This window comes from Carassius auratus, chromosome 20 (genome assembly GCF_003368295.1).
Source record: "Carassius auratus strain Wakin chromosome 20, ASM336829v1, whole genome shotgun sequence".
NCBI lineage: Eukaryota > Metazoa > Chordata > Actinopteri > Cypriniformes > Cyprinidae > Carassius > Carassius auratus.
In genome coordinates this window covers 7,034,702-7,050,713 of record NC_039262.1, presented here as the reverse complement: position 1 = coordinate 7,050,713, position 16,012 = coordinate 7,034,702, and the positions used below count along the sequence as shown (strand labels likewise).

General features: G+C 34.0%; 1 long non-coding RNA gene across 1 annotated transcript; it reads right to left on the bottom strand.

The window, feature by feature from the left end:
* Positions 1–981: 981 nt before the first annotated feature.
* Positions 982–14,036, bottom strand: LOC113037820 (uncharacterized). The gene is made up of 3 exons (XR_003274686.1): positions 13,906–14,036; positions 13,186–13,277; positions 982–1,353 (listed from the first exon to the last, which is right to left on the bottom strand). It is a non-coding gene; the product is annotated as an uncharacterized LOC113037820 (long non-coding RNA).
* Between the last annotated feature and the right edge of the window lie 1,976 nt (positions 14,037–16,012).

Sequence of the window (16,012 nt, the reverse complement as noted above, 5' to 3'; positions counted from 1 at the left end):
CTACTGCAAACAAAGCCGGAAAAACTAAACGAAAGGCGGGGCTCTTTTAAAGAATATGTCAACCAAGCCCACCAGAAGAACTGCGGTTTGGTATGAAAGGGGTTTATACATAAAACTTTACTAATAAGTACACATAGTAATGTTATATGTAATGAATTGTTATATTCCTGCATAGGGAGAGCAACAGTGGCAACAAAAACTGGATGATCAATAATCATTTTCAGTTTTTTTATCACAAGTAGGTCAGTATCCCCCCAAAAAAAGAAGAAAGACAAACAGAAAATCATACGATGTTGTTACTTTAAACTAAAATTAAAAAAAAAAAAAAAAAAGATAATACATTTTTGTTTATTGAAATAAGAGTATATGAGAAATAACAATAATAATTTATAAAATAATAAACAATAATACATTATCAATCACTTAAATTACTAAAATAAATGTGTAAAAGAAATTAAGCTAAACATGCATAAAAACAAAAACATGCTGTAGTAGCATATTAAACAATACAATAATGATAATAATAATAAAAAAACATCATACTACAACAAAAGAGATCTACAAAATATAATGCCAGTGACCTGAGCCATAAATGTCATGTGACCTCAGAAGAGACATCATCATGACAATGCTGTTTGGCTGACGGCACCATGAGAATCTGCACATTTCCATGCTCTTTACTAGCAGCTATAAAGTCAAAGGCTGAATATATATATATATATATATATATATATATATATAACACAATGAAATACTTGCAATTTATATGTTGCTTGTAAATAATTATTTAAACCAACAACATACACAGATTTATTTCTTAGTTTAAACTTTTATTTCTTATTTTAACTCTCAGTGTTTTTAAGGCAGAAATTTATATAAGGCAGAAATGAGCTTCTATGTGTTAGTTATAAGAAATTCAAATAAAATGTAATTTAATAAAGAGAAAACCAGCTGAAAAAAAAATAGTAACCAGATCTCAAGTTCTTCTACCTGCCTGTCAGAGAAAATGTAATTAGGGTTGTCTCCACAAATATCAAACACTGGTGGTGGAAAAGTGCTGAAAGCTTAATAAAGGATATATTGGTTAGGAGTGTTTGCTAGAGATCTGATTGGACAGGAGCTGCTTCTAAGGGTCAATTACAGTTGTTGTGAAGAGCTGCAGATAAGTGAATGGTTGTCCTTATGCTATTAGCTGTCGGTGAAGAATAAGAAGGATTGCTGTTGTTGGTGTACCCTTAAATGCCGATTAACTTCCTTTCCATGAATAGTCCGTGTTCATGCTTGGAATTCATTTTCCAATGGGTATCCTCCAGGTCACTTCGACTGTTCCCATGGCGACAGGAAGCTTGAAAGCTGCAGGCAAAACCAAGGGAAATTCAACATACACATCCAAGTTATTTTACAGTTTAAATTAAGATTGTATTGCATGTATCACATCTATATCTTTTTATCTGAAAATATTATATGTGTATGTGGACAGACTACTGAAAACGTTCATTTGCAGCATGCAATACAAATTGTTTTCTTAATTAACTGAGAAAAAAGTATTCCCGTAGCTTTGTAAAATTACGGTTTACCAATGATCTCCCATTACTATTTTACAAAGATTCTGGGCCTGGGAGCATCAGAAAGCTCTTGAAAGAGCATCATAAAGCTCTTGGAAGCTCTTCAAAAATATTTTAATTTGTGTTCCGAAGATAAACAAAGATCTTACAGGCTTGGAACAACATGAGGGTGAGTAATTCATGACAGAATTTTCATTTTTTGAGTGAACTATCCCTTTAAGTGCCTTCTGACTTCTAACGTCTCCATAGCGTTGTGATCCATCATATTCGCAAAGCAGCAGTGATTATAAGAGGAGAAATCAATCTACATACAAAATACTGGTCACAAATGATTGCCCACTTTCTAAATAATAAAAGTATAGTGCATCTATAATGAATTATATAAATTAATAGTTTTTTTTACTGATGCAAATATGTTATAAAACAATGCAAATGTGAAACTAATGCCAATTTTTATCTTATGCACACTATTAATGCATTCAACTTTTAATGCAGATGCACTGATGCGAATCTGTGACTTTTGCAATCCCTACAACAGCAAATATTACTGATATACTAAAAATGACCAGAAACAACAACTGACTGTCTTTAGCATGCTCTGTCTTCATTCTGTGCTTTGCACCCAGACTACATTAATATTTATTTTAGAATCTAAAGCACTATTAACATACTGCACACTGCATACTGCATCCATAACTCACTGAGATACTGCTTTATGTACATCCATCAAATCCTCCCTGTCTGCTAGCTCACTGATAATTATGCATCTCTTCCCCTTAGCCTAGCATATAGCATGTGGTGTGGCACCCGAGGGATGTTTCGAAACCTATGTAGATTAGCCTCCCGAATGTCTCTGCTGCATCTTTACCTCTGTGTAGTGTTGAATCAGCCATAGAAGTCTGCTCGGTGGGGAGGAGGTTTGAACAGAATTTAATTCTCACCCGGATCAATGGTAAGGCTGAGGTTTCTAACAGGATTTACCCAAGGCTTTTTTGCCGTATCGATCTATCGAACTTGAAAACATCCTCAGAGAGTACTGGGAATTAGCAGGCACAGTAAGATGTCATCACTACTGTCAAGCTTTTTCAGGTTAGAGTATGGCAGAATCATCATTTTTAACCATTTTAATTGTCTCATTTAAATGTGCTGAAAATTGTCCATTAAAGCATTTAGAGCAGAAACAGTGTTCAGTAATGTGGCAGAAAAGCAATGTTTTATTTTTCTTCTTACACACATACACATCTTTGTTAATGATTATGTAATTAACTGCTCTTCTTCAGACTTTGAAGTAATTAAATAGATTTTTTTTCTTCCAGTTTTGAGTAAATGTCATGTTTTAAATGCACAGAGCACTTGTACAGTACAGTTCCGCCAATGACATCAAAAGCCTTGCCTTGCATAAAAACTACAAATCATTAAAGCAAACTGTTCAGCAAAACAGACCATAATGAATTGTAGTGACGAATATTTCCATTGTATTAGGCATATATTTTCCCTGCCACTTCTCTATGAGAATAATTGCGAGTATACATTGTTTTTGTTCAAATCAAAGTGTAAATAAACATAGAAAATGTATCCGTGTGGTGCTGCTGACACAGAAGAGCATATGCTGTTTGCGTTCAGTGGATACTCTCCAAAAATGGCACTATGATGATGCGGAGGAGACGAATTATTGAATAAAGTCACTATTTTTGTGTTCTTTTGTGTAAAAAAAGTATTTTCATAAATTCGTTAAATTACAGTTGAACCCCTGATGTCACATGGATTATTATTATTTTACCAATGCTTTGTTTCTGGATGTTGATTGTGTTTGTGACATTGCTGTCAATGGAGCATCAGAAACCTCTTGGACTTCATCAAAAATATCTTAATTTGTGTTCTGAAGAGGAACGGAGGTCTTATGGGTTTGGAACAACATAAGGGTGAGTAATGACAAAATGTTCATTTTGGAGTGAAGTAACCCTTTAATGACTGTCTTGCTTCTGTGGAACACAAAGGTAGATGTTTTAAAGAATGTTCACACTGCTCTTTTTCATACAACTCATAAAGCATTCTGAAACAATTTAATAGCTCTGGGAGAAAAATGTTAATTCAGACTTGTTTTGAATGAAAAGTTACTAATCAAAGAATGTTAATTTTGAGAGAATTATCTATTTAAATGTAAATGTATTGAGTATTGCTTATTCACATAAAGACATTGCACTAAAATCTGCATAGGGATACAGTAAAGCAGATTAAAATACATACCAGATTCTTGCTAATCTTAATATAGTAATACTTCAGTTTACTTTATTAATATTTTAATTTATTGAGGCATTACTTAATAAGAAATTGCTAAAACACCCTATTATGTTCTCAATCTTAATCAACTTCTAATAAGTTTTCTAATAAAAAAAAAGTTTGACCTATTACATATTCTAATACTGCAACGGTAAAATCTATAGTCAGGATATAAAATGATGAATCTGAAGCATAACAGAGCTCAATGATGTCTGTTTTCTAGCAGCGGTCAGTTACAGAGGTGAAGGGCCAGGGATTCCTGCTGGGTTTTTCCAAATGTTTTTCCACTGTTCATAAAAAAAGCAATGGAGCAATAACGTGATCTACTTGTTTTGTTAAAAGTAACAGTTTTGTCAGGCATTTTTGACAAATAATTTTTCACTGTGATTTTAATATATACAACATTTTCAATGTGTCAAACATTTTAGCATAGGCACAGATAATGTTTTTGAATGCTGCTTATTTCTTAGTACTTATACTAGTACTTATAACTAGGCTATTTTGTGTGTGTGTGCAAAATCACAGTGTCTGGAAGTAAAGAGATCAGCCATTGCTTGGTCTCATCTCAATCAACAGACAGCGACCTACTGGCCACACACACACACACACACACACACACAGTCTGACAATCACTCTTTCATGACCTACAGTAATGATAAAACAAAACACATAACCATTTAAAGAGTTAGTTAACCCTAAAATTAAAATTCTGTAATTAATGACTCTTAATGACCCTCATGTCGTTCCGTACCCGTAAGACTTACTTTCATCTTCGGAACACAAATGAAGATCTTTTTGATGACAGATTAATGTCATAAAAACGATTGATTCTCTTCAGAAAACTTGGACTTAAACCGCTCTATTCATATGGATTAGTTGTCCGATCTCTTTGTAAAGTTGCTGTAGCATCAAATTGGTGGTTACAAAGGCATCCAATGACAGAAAATCATCAAAAACATCTTAATTTGTGTTCTGAAGATGAATGAAGGTCTAACGGGTGTGGAACAACATGAGGTTGAGTAATTAATGACAGAATTTTCATTCTGGGGTGAACTAACCCTTTAACCAGATGCAATGTTCAAACCTAAATCAGGATGCATATTTAAAATAATTAACATAATGTTAATTAAACTTTATCTTCTGTTGCATATTAAAATGCAAATTGTATCCTGCTATGTTTATGCAAAACATGTAAATATACTCAATATTTTTAAGCTTATAAATTTTATAATTTAATTTTCAAATTCAGCCAACATGAATGTTGGCAAGAATCAAACAATATTTCTTCTATTTATTTGCAAAAATACATGGCAGAGTTATACTGATGTCATGGTAAATTTCTAATGTGTGGTGAATCTCCTTTACATACTAGAAAACAAGAATGTAAGTCTCATTTGTTACAGTTCCTATTGGTACAGATTAAAATTCAACAAAATCCCTTATTGGTCCTCCAATTCCAAACATGATTACGCAGCAAGGTGTTTGTTTACAGTAAAGTAAACCTAAACTTATATTAGTTATTTCAGTGGTAGATGATGTCTACTGCAACCACAAGTTCCTGGCCTTTTACAATTGCACTTTTACAAAAGATAAATAAATGAACAACACAAGTGTTATTAATTGTTGAAGGCACATTCAACAACCAGTCCACCAACAGACTGTAATGTAACATTTCAATTCCAACAGCTAATGACTTGCTATTGACTTAATATTTCCTTTCCAACAAAATACCATGGATGTCATGTTTAAAGGATATGTACAGTGAAAATAACAAAGTAACTAACAGGGAATGGGGAAATGAAATGCATGTCACCTTTTAATGGAAAATATGTTAATGATTAATTAATTAATTATTTATTTTAATGAATAATTAATTTCACATATTATTTTGCATTTAATGCGAACCGGCTTTTAAACTCAACTGACCTTTTTGCCTAAATTGAATTGTAGGCCTTTGGGTAAGACCATGTGGGTCTCCACTACATATTGAAAGCTGGTATATCACAGAGGCACTTTTGAAAACAGTGCACACAGGTGGGGATTAGTGGATTCACTCCTGCACATCAATATGGAACACAACTGACATCTTGTAAGGTCATTTCTAGTTTGCTGTGAAAAAGAACAACCTGTATACATTAAGCATGAGCCCTGAGGAGATCCCATCTGCACACCAAAATCTACAACAGGAAACAACTCATGTTAACACCGGTGCCAGAACTACATCTTTCTAGCTCTGATGTGCTGATCATATCCTGGCTTCACAGAAGTACTTTTAAATCTGAAAAAAAAAACCATTCTCCAAAGTATAGGTAATACAAAAATACATACAAATTTCAGGATGTAACTCAACAACTTGCTCAAAGCTGCTGTGGGCAAATTGTGATAGGATTTATATTTATATAGGGATACTTTCTGAATGTTACAGTAGTTCCAACATTTTGAAAGTACATTATAATGAAAATTAAAAGAAGAAAATGTTTCTTGTAAAAATATGCAACAGATACATATTAGGTGATACTCTTTCCCACTGTCAATTTAACAAAATAATGTGAAGCAGTCCGGTTAGTTTGAATATTGAAATGTTGTTGGGTTATTAGGTGTATTATTTTTTAACAATGCTCGTCATGACAAAGACAGAATGGAATATTGGGCATATTCATGCATAAACTTATCTGAAGAAGTGAATAATATAGCGAAGCTCACTGAGGCATTTAGAGCTAATCTAATGAATATATCTTAGATAAGCAATTCACTGGGTTTAAATGATTTCAACCTGAATGTTCAATCTTTTAATGGGATTCCATTAGGGTCTGGTCCAGAAACCAGAAAAAAAACAAGTCAACGGGAAAATCAGTCCTGACTGCTCTTTTCTAATATGCCTAAACACTGAAAAGCAGCTTAATCAGTTGGAGTTGTGTGAAGTTTTGCTTTAAAAACCATTAATGCAAAAGTAATTCAGGCCAAAACTGATGTATTCAATCAAACCAGTTTGAATTGGATGGAGTGAAATGCTTTTAACGTCTTTATTGGTCATGTAAATATGGAAAGCTTTGACACAGTCAATAGGAAGGAAATTCAGAAACAAATTTGAAAGGAAATGAACTTCACAGTGGATCATGACATAAAGTGATTACACTTCAGAGGGTGTTTGAAGCGCTGAAGTGCTTCCCATATTTTCTGTTTGCAAGGCACTTCCAAAAACACACACTCACACACAAAGACTCCAGGAAGACATCCTGGGGTGTTTTCCTCAGACTCACTGACACATTGTACAATATGTGGGACACGTGTTATGCAGTGGCCAATTGGCACATGCAAACTCATTAATCAACTCGGCTCAGTTCCGACAAAACACTAATGAATGTGTTTATAATAATTAAAAAAACTACCTTAGGGCTCCAAAGTTCAATGATGACGTGTAGGCCACAGAACTCAAACTCTGTTATTAAATTATTCCATCCTACAATGCAATACCTGTACTCTTGTCTCTACTGTATATTTCAGGCAGCTTATATGGCGGAAAGCACAAGCTAATATCTACACCGTGTTCCTCAATATGCTATTAGATATTCTGGTATAGTCTACGACTACTTGAAGTGATTATTCCAGCCGCTCTGCCTGTTAGTCTGATGAGGCTTCTAGGGTAATGCAGAAGAAATCAGACTGTGGGCAATTGACATGCTGATACTGCAACAGAAGCCTCAATATCATTAACTATATACTTAAGAAAGGTCACAGCTCTCATAAAATAAGACACAAGCCTTCATCTCAAGTGAAGATTTAATCATATTCACTGGCGTTCACTCTAGGCTGACCTCTATACTTCATATAGAGACCTTCACACAGTCTAAACAATATCCCAACACTGCCCATAGGTCAAACCTCTGTGATTAATGGAGTTGAATACTCCATTTTTTTAATATTCATGGATTATCAGAACTGTTCTCTTTCAGTTGCCTTTGTTTTATTCCTTTTCATATTATTATAACGTGTACACCGCCTGCCAATTTTGTTACTGTAAGCTATAAAAATGAGAATAAGCAGTAAAAGAAAAAAAAAGACAATATTTTTTGCTTTGCCAAAAACAGTCTAATACTATATTGAAGCAATGACGCATTGACATGGGTTTGTTTGAATAAAAGACATTTACAAATTTGAATGATTAATTGAAAATGACCAAGTTATTTTAATCACAAATCGGACTATACATTTGGTTTTGCATGCTTTGCATGGTGCAGGAAAAATGTCTGTGATTCATAATACATCTTTGGTGTGTTATGTAAATATAAGTTATGCCCATACCAAGTCAACTAAATTTGAGATCTAATTTTTCATATTTCTCACATGGTATAAACTTTCCACCATTCTAAAACTCTTCGTGACCCATTTTTTCCCCACTCCTTGACCCAAAGTTTGAAAACCACTGAAAAGAACAGGCCAGCAAAACCAATTTAATGCCTTGACTGTTCTGGATCTACTTCAGTTGTTCTCAATATGACAATATGAATTTTAAGTCAAAAAGTGTTTAAAAAGAACTTAGAACTTTATCTGATTCTGAATGATTCCAAAGCACAGTATAACAATTTCTTTAAAAGAAGAAAGATCAATAATAACAAAAAAAAAAAAAAAAAAAAAAAAAAAAAAAAAACTACATTGATTTGGGGAATAATGTTGTAACCACTGTTGACCATAAGATAAGTCACAGTGCTAATAAAAATGCTGAGAAAATAGTTACAGTGCAATTAAGGAGCAATGGACATCGATAACTTTAATGCAAGTTAATTCCTGAGGGTGGAACATGGGAAGAAGAATACATCTGTTCTCTTTCACTTGACTTTGATTTATATATTACTTCTCATATGATTATAATGTGTACTATACATTGAATTACTGTAAGCTATAAAAATGAGAACCATGTTCCACAAGTGAAGTGAGAGGACCAACGTGATCTCGTGAGAGAACAGACAAAATCTCTTATCTAGATAGGCAGGCCTGTCTCATGTGGCGACACAAGTGAATTAGGTGGCGATGGCAGCAGGATCAGGGTGTATGGTTTGATAATGCAGTACATGGGGGTCTGGCATGGACTGGTACTGTAGGTTGAGGACTCTACATATAGGATAAATATAGGTCAAGCAGCAACATTTGGAAATAAATTGGCTAGAAATTCAAATATACTGTATACTGTACTACCCATTTAGATAGCACAGATTATGTAAGAAACATGCATAAATGTGCTCTTCAGTCACAAATACAGTGCTTAAAGGTATAGTTCATAAAAAAATTCTAATTGTGTCAACATTTGCTCAAAACCTGTTTAAATAAAAAACATAAATTAACAATGGAAGTCAATTGCTACCAGTTCTTGTTAGGTTAAAAACATAACTTAATTAATTTTTTTTCAGCAGAAGAAGAAAATTCATGAGGATTCTGAACAATATAAGGGAGGCTTAATGACAAAAAATATATATTTTTGGTTAAATTATCCCTTTTAAATAAGCTACATGTGTTTAAAGAGCATTGTGCATTGATGTTCATTACAAGTACAGTTCACTCAAATTTTAACATGAAGGTGAATAAATAATGACTAAATGACAAAAATAATGGCACAATTTGTGATACAAACCACAGTGCTTATGATTAAGATAATAAATCAAATAAAAACAAATACCGGGTTGAAATATCATGCAGCATATTAGATTGTTCTGTTTGGCTAAAATAACTGGTAATATGAGTGGAAGACTTTCTGAAGCCTCGCATTTTCAAATTACAAACTGCTGCACCAGCTCTTATGTTGAAAACAAGGCGGATAATTCTAAAGATATTGATCTGTTGTAGTTTAGCTGATGATCTAAAAGAAAAGAGCACATTTACAAAAAATAAAGACACTTTCAAGGTAGCCTTTATGCTCTTTCTGATCGCATACAAAAACAAGTAACGCTCTCTTTCCAAGCTCACACAGTATAAAGGACACAAGGGAAAATCCATTTTCTCTGCTCCAGCTTTCCCCTCTACAGTCATATTTGTAAAAGTGGTTCTGCTAATCACTGCAGGTGGGCATGAATATTGGGATTGTTTCAAGCCTTCAAAGAAGATAATGTATGCCAAATATCCCATGATGCTTTATCAGACCTCATTAACCATCATGACAGATGGCACCAGGCCAGATTTTCACATTCTGACAAGCTAATCTCACAAACTGTCAAAGTGCTCGGAGAAAAAAAGACTAGTGCTGATTGGTTCAGTGGTGTGGTCCTCCACATAGAACTGTACACATCTGTGAAAATGACTTGTGCCATGTATGGTTGGTATCCGCAGGTATCTGATGATTCTCTCAGACCCTCATACAGCATTTAACACAGAGAAATAAAACACTGCCACAATCTCAGTTCCTACCCCCTCATACAGCTTGGAATATCCTCACATTATATCACATCTAATTGAATTTGGTACAAAAAAAGAACTCAATATTTGAGTGTTTTCTTTTCCATTTCCAATCTCAAGTGTCACAATATAACCTACCCACGAGAGCAAATTGCTTGAGATGAACATGAAAAATCGTATTTACTGTGCACAGACTCAAATTTAAAAAGGTTATTTTAATGTTTGCTAGATGAGGCATTACAATATAATCCTTATTAAATCCTACTTAGCTGCTCGCTTGTTTGCTGAAGTTGGGGGGATTTTCAACATCCATCTTTATGCAGTAAGTGTCAAAACACAAGACCAGTCTTGTTAGTCTGAAGGTTGCCGATGGGGCATGCATTTTCATGAGATGTTTTGCAAAGACCATCTGATGACAATAGAAAAACACTTTCTTATTTAATAGATATTGAGCCCTTTGTCATTCAGGCAGATAATTAAATGTGTGAAAACATTTACAGTTACTTATCTCCTTTATTTAGTGCTGCGTTAGACAGAGCTGTAAAACATAAATAATACGTATTATTATAATTCTAATAATTATAATCACTAGTTTGTCTTGCACATAAACATCCTTAAAATATTTTATATCACTACACAATACCATTGACTTTAGATGTTTTTTTTTTCTTATTTTATTTTTTTCTGGAAAACAAGATAATGATTATTCCTGTTTTCTTTTTAAATGTGGTTTAACTTGTTATTTCATGTTTGAAGATACCTGATGAAGGTCATGTGACCAAAATGTTGTTATGAAACATTTTTTATATTTTTTGCACTAATTGACAGTGTGCAGGACTTGTTTTCTTTTTATTTGTGAAACAAGATAAACTACCGATTAAAAACTTTTTTGTGTTAGATTTTCTTCTTTTGATCTGACAGTCTCCTTGTAATAATAATAAAATTTATATTATAAATCATTTCTGACCTTGAACTTCACTTTCCCAATTTTAACCAGCACTGTAGTTTCATTGCAGATTATTATTATCGGCGTGTTATTTATATTCTAATACTAGACGTTCCTTCTTCTTGTGTTGGTACGTGATCTGTATGCACAGTATGAAACGGTCTCTGGAGATTTTTGGCATTTGAGGTACAAACTTAGTACTTGGCTTGCATTCTTAGCAAACTGCAGTGGTAATTACTTGTACACAGTATTTCCTGACACTATGTTCTGCCAAGATCCACTTGGTGTAAGTTGTTTACCCGAGTAAAAAAGCATTTTGGTCTCTGTTTACACCAGGTTCTCTAGAAAGGCTTCCTATGTACTCTAGCAACACTCTGCATTAAATTTAGTCATTTAAATATTTTAGTGACAATGAAATGTAGATAACTCAAGCATAAACATATATCTGAAACTACTTTTCTACTAGTATTCACTGGAGTGCCTCTGATAATTTTATAGTCAGACTGAAACCTCTACAGTCAGACCTATAGTAAGTCAAGTAAACGACACAAACCAAGATGAGAAATGTCTGTTTGGATACACGGTTGTGAAATATCTGACCTTTTGAGCGAAGGTGGACACTTGCCAGGAGCACTTTCAAAGTCTACAGCTTCAAAGCATCTTAAAGAAAACAGAAAACAAAAAGAAGAATAATTCACTTTAAAAGAAGGCATGCTTGCATTGCCTTTGCTTTGTGTGTGTTTGCTGGTAGTGCCATCCATTCAGCATTCTGCTCTTCATTTCCATTAGATAGAGCTTGCTTGATAGGAAAGTCATAATGTAGAAATTATGTCAAAAAATCATCACGCACACCAATACAAATGCACACAAATTACAGTCTGTATTTAAGTAATATCACATGAGTGTTGTTTAAGAACTGTGTTCATAATTAGTTAGGCTACTCCGTGTGTTTTTACAGTTCAAACTGCACCACACTTCTGTTAGTGGGTTCCTGATTGAATTACTGTGTTTGAATGAATCGCTTGAATGAACAATTCAATGGTTCGGTCACTTGTTTTGTTCCTGATGATAATAATATAATATTAATATGTTTTTGAATGACACACTTGAGTGAACAACCCAGTTACTGAGTCACTTGTTTCCTGGATAAATTTGTGTTTTTGGACGAATTAAGGTTATCGGAGTACAGGATTTAAAGACTCAATATATAACACCCAATTGTTTTGTTCCTGAATTAATTATTAGCTGAATCCCAAATGACATACACTATGTATTTATTCACTATGTACTCAACCATGTAGTATATGAGTTATATAAGATTATTTTGTCATTCATAATCAGAGTCTGATTGCCCCTCCCCTTCACTACATAATTAAAGCTAAGACAGTTAAGTGCATGAAGTGTCCAACAATCCAAACATAATTTTTTGGTTATTTAAGTGCATTGTTCAGGTATTTAAAGTGCACTTTTTTTTCTGTGTAAAACACACTAGTCACACTGTTTATAGTACACAACATCATAGAACAACGCTTAAGTGCAATTTGGGATGCACCTTTTGTTTTTTAGTGAACTGGTTGAGTGAATGAATCAAAAACTCACTCACACACATTCAACTGTTGCTGAATCTGTCAGTGAGTTTAAATGAATCAGTTGAGTCAATGATTCAATAGTGACTTCCTCAAAAAAAAAAAACTCACTTTGCACCACCAATTGGTGGAACTCTGCAAAATTGAAAATTTAAAATCCCAATTTTTATGTAACAAAAACATGAATATTTTGATGAAAAGACCCCCTCCCCTTACAAAAATGTTATAACAAATAAAAACCAAAAAACTTGCTTACTACAGTTAAACCACAAATGAATGGCATTGCTACACTAACCATGTTAAACATAATATACAAATGGTAAACAATATGCCCAAAAACAATTACATTTTTACTATAACAAAAACAAGGTTAATTTTCATAAGGTCCAGTAAAGACATCATTCTTGGAATATTTTTGCCTTACCTGAACTGTGTGTAGTGGGATTTTATACCACACTTCAAGAAGTAAAGCTTCCAGCTCTGATAAATGATGGAAAGATTTGGGACATCAGAAGACTGAAATCACAAAAAAATCAATGGGATTTAGATTGAAAATAGACTCATCATAGTCTCATAGTCTCATCACATCACATACGTTTTTATTGCTTAGAAATCCATCTGCTCTTTGGACGGTTTTGTTTTATGCTGTTTTAGTGCTGTCAAAATGGCAGCCCAACAATAAAGTTTAGCATTGTGAACAATTCACAGTTGTTGTTCAGTAGCTGCTCTTTTTTCTCACAGATGTTCTGATTCAGTCATTATTTTTCTCTATGCCAGGTTTGCCAATATCTGACTTAGACTTCCATGACTGTTCAGCTCCGAAATGAGAGGACATTAATAACTAATAGCCTAGTACTGACAACTGCCAGTTCTCAACCTGTGACTCATAAACAATTATATATATGTGCACTTCAAAGTTAGATGTCTTTTACATGAAATGCTTCCATTAGTTTGTATATAAAGAGGACTATACTATGTAGTGCACTTTCAAAATGTTATACATCTGCTATGTAAGATTTATAAGTGCCATTTGAATGTATATAATGGTGTGCTTTTGAAAGTTATGGAAGTTCATGTAAGGTCTCTCTGAAGACTACATAAACTATGAAAAAAGTGTACAGCCACATTTACACACATACTGTACCTTTCCAAACCTCCATTAGCATCCAGAGACATGAGGGCCTTGGCCTCAACCTCAGCAATCCTACAAAGCAACAGAAGAGAGGCACAGAGATGAGGTCAGGAGGGTTAACTTCACTCACAATGTCATGATAATGCATGTTTGCTCTTATTGACAAGCCAGCATTGCTCAAAGTCGGTTTTCACACATGACCATGTCTCCTCCTGACGCCCTCTTATGCAGTCTACTTTCACCATCTCCATATGAGGCTAACAGGAAAAAAATATATATTGTCAAATATGACACTCATGTAAATTTGTGCAATCTCAAATATGACATTTATGTAAAAAGTTGTTTGTCAAGCCCAATCTTCGAATCAATGCCACAATTTATGTATGAATGATTTCATAAGGCTGTCTACCATTGCTGTTTCTTCCATTTCTTAAATCATAGGGTTGCTTAGGTATTATTAGCCCTAGTCATTATGGTGTTTTTATTTTATAACCACATGCACTACTCAGTTACTCGGTAACTTGACCATTCAAGCTTTCACATGGCTCAATTAGCAGCACTGAGGACCGGAGGGCAGTATTACTGCTAATACACTCAGAACATTTTTTCAGTACACACGTCTTTTAAACCTTCCATTTGCAGCCCAGAAAACCTGCGGGTCAGAAAAACTTCAAATGGACCTGATTATTGAATTTAGAGCTTTTTAATAAAAAAAAAAAATGAAATAAATGACATTGGCAACATGGATTTAATGTAGGGACAAGGCATTAAGATATTAATATAAGTGGCCTCTTGCTCCAAAATCAGCTTTTACTTCAAACACATAATACAATTATTATCATAAAAATCTTTCAGTGGATTGTCTGAAAAATTTTATTGCACAGACATTACAAAACAAATACATAGAGGGGGATTTGATGACATATTTTATGCCCAGAGAGAAAAACACACAAAACAAAGATGGAAAATGGATGATGTTGAATGGCAGGAACAAGCTTCAGATTGTTTTTCATGATATTTATAATTCATCACACAATTATTTAAATTGTAAATTCTAAATACATACCATACAGTTCATATTCCAACTGTGTTTTATCCTGATGGATTCATTAAATTGTAAAGATTTGTTAAATCGGCCCTAATTACAAAGTTATCCTGAAATGATGGGAAAAATTTACAATTATGCATCATGAGGGGAATTACTGTGCAACAACTGATTCAGTAATGAGAAATGCGGCTGGTCTGTGAGGGCAAACACTTTGCACACCTGTCAGCATCGCCCAGAGCAACGATACAAACAAACACACAAAACAGAGTGAACATGCAGATTGGAATAATCCCCAACAACACCTGCTGTTGTTGAGTCATTCACAAAATGAGCATCCCAGTCAGGTGACCAATGTCTCCAGCAGACTCCTTTACCTTGTGTGATAGGAAGTAACTACACAGAGCTGCCCGTAACTCTGACACTGGCCCGTCTTCATGCCAAAATTCAAACTGATGAGGTAATACCCAAGGACAGAGAGTAGATTCCTAAGAGCAAGGTAATTGTATTTATTTGGAGTTCAGAAAAGTGAGATACCTATATTGACAGTATCCATCATTCATGTAGGAATTTATTAGATCGTGAACTCGCATAACAAGTCATCACAGAGTTTCTAATTCAATTCAACATCTCAATTACTGCTTAAACATGGTGTCTAAATGTCACTGTGGCAGAATGCCACATATGCTTTAAGTGAAGTGAAGCATAAAAGTCAAACTAAAACTGAAGCCCAAACAGATTGGAAATGAAACGAGTGTACAAATGAGTACGTTAGATGGAGTCTATCTCTATATCTAACTTTTTGGAGTGGTGGTTTGGGTTGGTGTTTTAGTGTGTCAGTGTTCATCTCTGAGGTGATGTGTATTTTAATAGAAACGATTACGTCTAGTGTCAATTATAGAAGTATGAGAAAGTGTATATCAGCACATCCGGTGCTTCAAACAAACTCTCAATTATCTTTATCTTCGCAAAAGAATGTGTTTTATTGAAAAAGTGTATGGCAAGTAAATAAATGTAAATGTAAGTGCTTAAACCAAGCCATTATTTCACAAATGTTGAGATCTGCTCACATAG